Below are 9,653 nucleotides of genomic sequence, written 5' to 3'. Positions count from 1 at the left end.
TATGCGTTATGCGTTATGCGTTGTGCGTTGTGCGTTCTGCGTTGTGCGTTGTGCGTTGTGCGTTCTGCGTTATGCGTTATGCGTTATGCGTTATGCGTTATGCGTTATGCGTTATACGTTATGCGTTATGCGTTATGCGTTATGCGTTATGCGTCATGCGTTATGCCTTATGCGTTATGCGTTATCGGCTTTGCGGCATGCGTTATGCGGTATGCGTTATGCGTTATGCGTTATCCGTTATGCGTTATGCGTTATACGTTATGCGTAATGCGTTATGCGTTATGCGTTATGGGTTATGCGTCATGCGTTATGCGTTATGCATTATGCGTTATGCGTAATGCGGTATGGGTTATGCGTTATGCGTTATGCGTTATGCGTTATGCGTTATGCGTTATGCGCCATGCGTTATGCGTTATGCGTTATGCGTTATCGGCTTTGCGTTATGCGTTATCGGTTATGCGTTATGCGTAATGCGTTGTGCGTTGTGCGTTCTGCGTTGTGCGTTATGCGATATGCGTTATGCGTTATGCGTTATCGGCTTTGCGTTATGCGTCATGCGTTATGGGTTGTGCGTTATCCGTTATGGATTATGCGTTATGCATTATGCGTTTTGCGTTATGCGTTTTGCGTTATGCGTTATGCGTTATGCGTTATGCGTTATGCGTTATGCGTTATGCGTTATGCGTTATGCGTTATGCGTTATGCGTCATGCGTTATGCGTTATGCGTTATGCGTTATGCGTTATGCGTTATGCGTTATGCGTTATGCGTTATGCGTTATGCGTTATGCGTTATGCGTTATGCGTTATGCGTTATGCGTTATGCGCTATGCGTTATGCGTTATGCGTTATGCGTTATGCGTTATGCGTTATGCGTTATGCGTTATGCGTTATGCGTTATGCGGTATGCGTTATGCGTTATGCGTTATGCGTTATGCGTTATGCGTTATGCGTTATGCGTTATGCGTTATGCGTTATGCGTTATGCGTTATGCGTTATGCGTTATGCGTTATGCGTTATGCGTTATGCGTTATGGGTTATGCGTTATGCGTTATGCGTTATGGGTTATGCGTTATCCGTTATGGATTAAGCGTTATGCATTATGCGTTATGCGTTATGCGTTATGCGTTACGGGTTATGCGTCATGCGTTATGCGTTATGCGTTATGCGTTATGCGTTATGCGTCATGCGTTATGCGTTATGCGTTATGCGTTATGCGTTATGCGTTATGCGTTATGCGTTATGCGTTATGCGTTATGCGTTATGCGTTATGCGTTATGCGTTATGCGTTATGCGTTATGCGTTATGCGTTATGCGTTATGCGTTATGCGTTATGCGTTATGCGTTATGCGTTATGCGTTATGCGTTATGCGTCATGCGTTATGCGTTATGCGTTATGCGTTATGCGTTATGCGTTATGCGTTATGCGTTATGCGTTATGCGTTATCGGCTTTGCGTTATGCGTCATGCGTTATGCGTTATGCGTTATGCGATATGCGTTATGCGTTATGCGTTATGCGTTATGCGTTATGCGTTATGCGTTATGCGTTATGCGTTATGCGTCATGCGTTATGCGTTATGCGTTATGCGTTATGCGTTATGCGTTATGCGTTATGCGTTATGCGTTATGCGTTATGCGTTATGCATTATGCGTTATGCGTTATGCGTTATGCGGAATGCGTTATGCGTTATGCGTTATGCGTTATGCGTTATGCGTTATGCGTTATGCGTTATGCGTTATGCGTTATGCGTTATGCGTTATGCGTTATGCGTTATGCGTTATGCGTTATGCGTTATGCGTTATGCGTTATGCGTTATGCGTTATGCGTTATGCGTTATGCGTTATGCGTTATGCGTTATGCGTTATGCGTTATGCGTTATGCGTTATGCGTTATGCGTTATGCGTTATGCGTTATGCGTTATGCGTTATGCGTTATGCGTTATGCGTTATGCGTTATGCGTTATGCGTTATGCGTTATGCGTTATGCGTTATGCGTTATGCGTTATGCGTTATGCGTTATGCGTTATGCGTTATGCGTTATGCGTTATGCGTTATGCGTTATGCGTTATGCGTTATGCGTTATGCGTTATGCGTTATGCGTTATGCGTTATGCGTTATGCGTTATGCGTTATGCGTTATGCGTTATGCGTTATGCGTTATGCGTTATGCGTTATGCGTTATGCGTTATGCGTTATGCGTTATGCGTTATGCGTTATGCGTTATGCGTTATGCGTTATGGGTTATGCGTTATCCGTTATGGATTAAGCGTTATGCATTATGCGTTATGCGTTATGCGTTTTGCGTTATGCGTTATGCGTTACGGGTTATGCGTCATGCGTTATGCGTTATGCGTCATGCGTTATGCGTTATCGGCTTTGCGTTATGCGTTATCGGTTATGCGTTATGCGTTATGCGTTGTGCGTTGTGCGTTCTGCGTTGTGCGTTGTGCGTTGTGCGTTCTGCGTTATGCGTTATGCGTTATGCGTTATGCGTTATGCGTTATGCGTTATGCGATATGCGTTATGCGTTATGGGTTATGCGTTATGCGTTATGCGTTATGCGTTATGCGTTATGCGATATGCGTTATGCGTTATGCGTTATGCGTTATGCGTTATGCGTTATGCGTTATGCGTTATGCGTTATGCGTTATGCGTTATGCGTTATGCGTTATGCGTTATGCGTTATGCGTTATGCGTTATGCGTTATGCGTTATGCGTTATGCTTTATGCGTTATGCGTTATGCGTTATGCGTTATGCGTTATGCGTTATGCGTTATGCGTCATGGGTTATGCGTAATGCGTTATGCGTTATCGGCATTGCGTTATGCGTTATGGGTTATGCGTTATCCGTTATGGATTATGCGTTATGTATTATGCGTTATGTATTATGCGTTATGCGTTGTGCGTTATGCGTTATGCGTTATGCGTCCTGCGTTATGCGTTATGCGTCATGCGTTATGCGTTATGCGTCATGCGTTATGCGTTATCGGCTTTGCGTTATGCGTTATCGGTTATGCGTTATGCGTTATGCGTTGTGCGTTGTGCGTTCTGCGTTGTGCGTTGTGCGTTGTGCGTTGTGCGTTCTGCGTTATGCGTTATGCGTTGTGCGTTGTGCGTTCTGCGTTATGCGTTGTGCGTTATGCGTTATGCGTTATGCGTTATGCGTTATGCGTTATGCGTTATGCGTTATGCGTTATGCGTTATGCGTTATGCGTTATGCGTTATGCGTTATGCGTTATGCGTTATGCGTTATGCGTTATGCGTTATGCGTTATGCGTTATGCGTTATGCGTTATGCGTTATGCGTTATGCGTTATGCGTTATGCGTTATGCGTTATGCGTTATGCGTTATGCGTTATGCGTTATGCGTTATGGGTTATGCGTTATCCGTTATGGATTAAGCGTTATGCATTATGCGTTATGCGTTATGCGTTTTGCGTTATGCGTTATGCGTTACGGGTTATGCGTCATGCGTTATGCGTTATGCGTCATGCGTTATGCGTTATCGGCTTTGCGTTATGCGTTATCGGTTATGCGTTATGCGTTATGCGTTGTGCGTTGTGCGTTCTGCGTTGTGCGTTGTGCGTTGTGCGTTCTGCGTTATGCGTTATGCGTTATGCGTTATGCGTTATGCGTTATGCGTTATGCGATATGCGTTATGCGTTATGGGTTATGCGTTATGCGTTATGCGTTATGCGTTATGCGTTATGCGATATGCGTTATGCGTTATGCGTTATGCGTTATGCGTTATGCGTTATGCGTTATGCGTTATGCGTTATGCGTTATGCGTTATGCGTTATGCGTTATGCGTTATGCGTTATGCGTTATGCGTTATGCGTTATGCGTTATGCTTTATGCGTTATGCGTTATGCGTTATGCGTTATGCGTTATGCGTTATGCGTTATGCGTCATGGGTTATGCGTAATGCGTTATGCGTTATCGGCATTGCGTTATGCGTTATGGGTTATGCGTTATCCGTTATGGATTATGCGTTATGTATTATGCGTTATGTATTATGCGTTATGCGTTATGCGTTATGCGTTATGCGTTATGCGTTATGCGTTATGCGTTATGCGTTATGCGTTATGCGTTATGCGTTATGCGTTATGCGTTATGCGTTATGCGTTATGCGTTATGCGTTATGCGTTATGCGTTATGCGTTATGCGTTATGCGTTATGCGTTATGCGTTATGCGTTATGCGTTATGCGTTATGCGTTATGCGTTATGCGTTATGGGTTATGCGTTATCCGTTATGGATTAAGCGTTATGCATTATGCGTTATGCGTTATGCGTTTTGCGTTATGCGTTATGCGTTACGGGTTATGCGTCATGCGTTATGCGTTATGCGTCATGCGTTATGCGTTATCGGCTTTGCGTTATGCGTTATCGGTTATGCGTTATGCGTTATGCGTTGTGCGTTGTGCGTTCTGCGTTGTGCGTTGTGCGTTGTGCGTTCTGCGTTATGCGTTATGCGTTATGCGTTATGCGTTATGCGTTATGCGTTATGCGATATGCGTTATGCGTTATGGGTTATGCGTTATGCGTTATGCGTTATGCGTTATGCGTTATGCGATATGCGTTATGCGTTATGCGTTATGCGTTATGCGTTATGCGTTATGCGTTATGCGTTATGCGTTATGCGTTATGCGTTATGCGTTATGCGTTATGCGTTATGCGTTATGCGTTATGCGTTATGCGTTATGCGTTATGCGTTATGCTTTATGCGTTATGCGTTATGCGTTATGCGTTATGCGTTATGCGTTATGCGTTATGCGTCATGGGTTATGCGTAATGCGTTATGCGTTATCGGCATTGCGTTATGCGTTATGGGTTATGCGTTATCCGTTATGGATTATGCGTTATGTATTATGCGTTATGTATTATGCGTTATGCGTTGTGCGTTATGCGTTATGCGTTATGCGTCCTGCGTTATGCGTTATGCGTCATGCGTTATGCGTTATGCGTCATGCGTTATGCGTTATCGGCTTTGCGTTATGCGTTATCGGTTATGCGTTATGCGTTATGCGTTGTGCGTTGTGCGTTCTGCGTTGTGCGTTGTGCGTTGTGCGTTGTGCGTTCTGCGTTATGCGTTATGCGTTGTGCGTTGTGCGTTCTGCGTTATGCGTTGTGCGTTATGCGTTATGCGTTATGCGTTATGCGTTATGCGTTATGCGTTATGCGTTATGCGTTATCGGCTTTGCGTTATGCGTCATGAGTTATGCGTTATGCGTTATGCGTTATGCGTTATGCGTTATGCGTTATGCGTTATGCGTTATGCGTTATGCGTTATGCGTTATGCGTTATGCGTTATGCGTTATGCTTTATGCGTTATGCGTTATGCGTTATGCGTTATGCGTTATGCGTTATGCGTTATGCGTTATGCGTTATGCGTTATGCGTTATGCGTTATGCGTTATGCGTTATGCGTTATGCGTTATGCGTTATGCGTTATGCGTTATGCGTTATGCGTTATGCGTTATGCGTTATGCGTTATGCGTTATGCGTTATGCGTTATGCGTTACGCGTTATGCGTTATGCGTTATGCGTTATGCGTTATGCGTTATGGGTTATGCGTCATGCGTTTTGCGTTATGCGTTATGCGTTACGGGTTATGCGTCATGCGTTATGCGTTATGCGTCATGCGTTATGCGTTATCGGCTTTGCGTTATGCGTTATCGGTAATGCGTTATGCGTTATGCGTTGTGCGTTGTGCGTCCTGCGTTGTGCGTTGTGCGTTGTGCGTTGTGCGTTCTGCGTTATGCGTTATGCGTTATGCGTTATGCGTTCTGCGTTATGCGTTATGCGTTATGCGCTATGCGTTATGCGTTATGCGTTATGCGTTATGCGTTATGCGTTATGCGTTATGCGTTATACGTTATGCGTTATGCGTTATGCGTTATGCGTTATGCGTTATGCGTCATGCGTTATGCCTTATGCGTTATGCGTTATCGGCTTTGCGGCATGCGTTATGCGGTATGCGTTATGCGTTATGCGTTATCCGTTATGCGTTATGCGTTATACGTTATGCGTTATGCGTTATGCGTTATGCGTTATGGGTTATGCGTCATGCGTTATGCGTTATGCATTATGCGTTATGCGTAATGCGGTATGGGTTATGCGTTATCCGTTATCCGTTATGCGTTATGCGTTATGCGTTATGCGTTATGCGTTATGCGTTATGCGTTATGCGTTATCCGTTATGCGTTATGCGTTATGCGTAATGCGTTATGCGTTATGCGTCATGGGTTATGCGTAATGCGTTATGCGTTATCGGCTTTGCGTTAAGCGTTATGGGTTATGCGTTATCCGTTATGGATTATGCGTTATGCGTTAAGCGTTATGCGTAATGCGTTATGCGTTATGCGTTATGCGTTATGCGTCATGCGTTATGCGTTATGCGTTATGCGTTATGCGTTATGCGTTATGCGTTATGCGTTATGCGTTATGCGTTATGCGTTATGCGTTATGCGTTATGCGTTATGCGTTATGCGTTATGCGTTATGCGTTATGCGTTATGCGTTATGCGTTATGCGTTATGCGTTATGCGTTATGCGTTATGCGTTATGCGTTATGCGTTATGCGTTATGCGTTATGCGTTATGCGTTGTGCGTTATGCGTTATGCGTTATGCGTTATGCGTTATGCGTTATGCGTTATGCGTTATGCGTTATGCGTTATGGGTTATGTGTTATTCGTTATGGATTAAGCGTTATGCATTATGCGTTATGCGTTATGCGTTTTGCGTTATGCGTCATGCGTTACGGGTTATGCGTCATGCGTTATGCGTTATGCGTCATGCGTTATGCGTTATCGGCTTTGCGTTATGCGTTATCGGTTATGCGTTATGCGTTATGCGTTGTGCGTTGTGCGTTCTGCGTTGTGCGTTGTGCGTTGTGCGTTCTGCGTTATGCGTTATGCGTTATGCGTTATGCGTTATGCGTTATGCGTTATGCGTTATGCGTTATGCGATATGCGTTATGCGTTATGCGTTATGCGTTATGCGTTATGCGTTATACGTTATGCGTTATGCGTTATGCGTTATGCGTTATGCGTTATGCGTTATGCGTCATGCGTTATGCCTTATGCGTTATGCGTTATCGGCTTTGCGGCATGCGTTATGCGGTATGCGTTATGCGTTATGCGTTATCCGTTATGCGTTATGCGTTATACGTTATGCGTAATGCGTTATGCGTTATGCGTTATGGGTTATGCGTCATGCGTTATGCGTTATGCATTATGCGTTATGCGTAATGCGGTATGGATTATGCGTTATGCGTTATGCGTTATGCGTTATGCGTTATGCGTCATGCGTTATGCGTTATGCGTTATGCGTTATGCGTTATGCGTTATCGGCTTTGCGTTAGGCGTTATCGGTTATGCGTTATGCGTAATGCGTTGTGCGTTGTGCGTTCTGCGTTGTGCGTTGTGCGTTGTGCGTTGTGCGTTCTGCGTTGTGCGTTGTGCGTTATGCGTTATGCGTTATCGGCTTTGCGTTATCGGCTTTGCGTTATGCGTCATGCGTTATGCGTTATGCGTTATGCGTTATGCGTTATGCGATATGCGTTATGCGTTATGCGTTATCGGCTTTGCGTTATGCGTCATGCGTTATGGGTTGTGCGTTATCCGTTATGGATTATGCGTTATGCATTATGCGTTATGCATTATGCGTTTTGCGTTATGCGTTTTGCGTTATGCGTTATGCGTTATGCGTTATGCGTTATGCGTTATGCGTTATGCGTTATGCGTTATGCGTTATGCGTCATGCGTTATGCGTTATGCGTTATGCGTTATGCGTTATGCGTCATGCGTTATGCGTTATGCGTTATGCGTTATGCGTTATGCGTTATGCGTTATGCGTTATGCGTTATGCGTTATGCGTTATGCGTTATGCGTTATGCGTTATGCGTTATGCGTTATGCGTTATGCGTTATGCGTTATGCGTTATGCGTTATGCGTTATGCGTTATGCGTTATGCGTTATGCGTTATGCGTTATGCGTTATGCGTTATGCGTTATGCGTCATGCGTTATGCGTTATGCGTTATGCGTTATGCGTTATGCGTTGTGCGTTATGCGTTATGCGTTATGCGTTATGCGTTATGGGTTATGCGTTATTCGTTATGGATTAAGCGTTATGCATTATGCGTTATGCGTTATGCGTTTTGCGTTATGCGTCATGCGTTACGGGTTATGCGTCATGCGTTATGCGTTATGCGTCATGCGTTATGCGTTATCGGCTTTGCGTTATGCGTTATCGGTTATGCGTTATGCGTTATGCGTTGTGCGTTGTGCGTTCTGCGTTGTGCGTTGTGCGTTGTGCGTTGTGCGTTGTGCGTTCTGCGTTATGCGTTATGCGTTATGCGTTATGCGTTATGCGTTATGCGTTATGCGTTATGCGTTATGCGATATGCGTTATGCGTTATGCGTTATGCGTTATGCGTTATGCGTTATACGTTATGCGTTATGCGTTATGCGTTATGCGTTATGCGTCATGCGTTATGCCTTATGCGTTATGCGTTATCGGCTTTGCGGCATGCGTTATGCGGTATGCGTTATGCGTTATGCGTTATCCGTTATGCGTTATGCGTTATACGTTATGCGTAATGCGTTATGCGTTATGCGTTATGGGTTATGCGTCATGCGTTATGCGTTATGCATTATGCGTTATGCGTAATGCGGTATGGGTTATGCGTTATGCGTTATGCGTTATGCGTTATGCGTTATGCGTTATGCGCCATGCGTTATGCGTTATGCTTTATGCGTTATGCGTTATGCGTTATGCGTTATGCGTTATGCGTTATGCGTTATGCGTTATGCGTTATGCGTTATGCGTTATGCGTTATGCGTTATGCGTTATGCGTTATGCGTTATGCGTTATGCGTTATGCGTTATGCGTTATGCGTTATGCGTTATGCGTTATGCGTTATGCGTTATGCGTTATGCGTTATGCGTTATGCGTTACGCGTTATGCGTTATGCGTTATGCGTTATGCGTTATGCGTTATGGGTTATGCGTCATGCGTTTTGCGTTATGCGTTATGCGTTACGGGTTATGCGTCATGCGTTATGCGTTATGCGTCATGCGTTATGCGTTATCGGCTTTGCGTTATGCGTTATCGGTAATGCGTTATGCGTTATGCGTTATGCGTTGTGCGTTGTGCGTCCTGCGTTGTGCGTTGTGCGTTGTGCGTTGTGCGTTCTGCGTTATGCGTTATGCGTTATGCGTTATGCGTTCTGCGTTATGCGTTATGCGTTATGCGCTATGCGTTATGCGTTATGCGTTATGCGTTATGCGTTATGCGTTATGCGTTATACGTTATGCGTTATGCGTTATGCGTTATGCGTTATGCGTCATGCGTTATGCCTTATGCGTTATGCGTTATCGGCTTTGCGGCATGCGTTATGCGGTATGCGTTATGCGTTATGCGTTATCCGTTATGCGTTATGCGTTATACGTTATGCGTTATGCGTTATGCGTTATGCGTTATGGGTTATGCGTCATGCGTTATGCGTTATGCATTATGCGTAATGCGGTATGGGTTATGCGTTATCCGTTATCCGTTATGCGTTATGCGTTATGCGTTATGCGTTATGCGTTATGCGTTATGCGTTATGCGTTATCCGTTATGCGTTATGCGTTATGCGTAATGCGTTATGCGT

Source organism: Lasioglossum baleicum, unplaced genomic scaffold, assembly GCF_051020765.1.
Source record: "Lasioglossum baleicum unplaced genomic scaffold, iyLasBale1 scaffold0582, whole genome shotgun sequence".
NCBI classification, from domain to species: Eukaryota; Metazoa; Arthropoda; class Insecta; order Hymenoptera; family Halictidae; genus Lasioglossum; species Lasioglossum baleicum.
The sequence above is the reverse complement of the archived record's forward strand: the minus strand, read 5'-3'. Positions refer to the sequence as shown.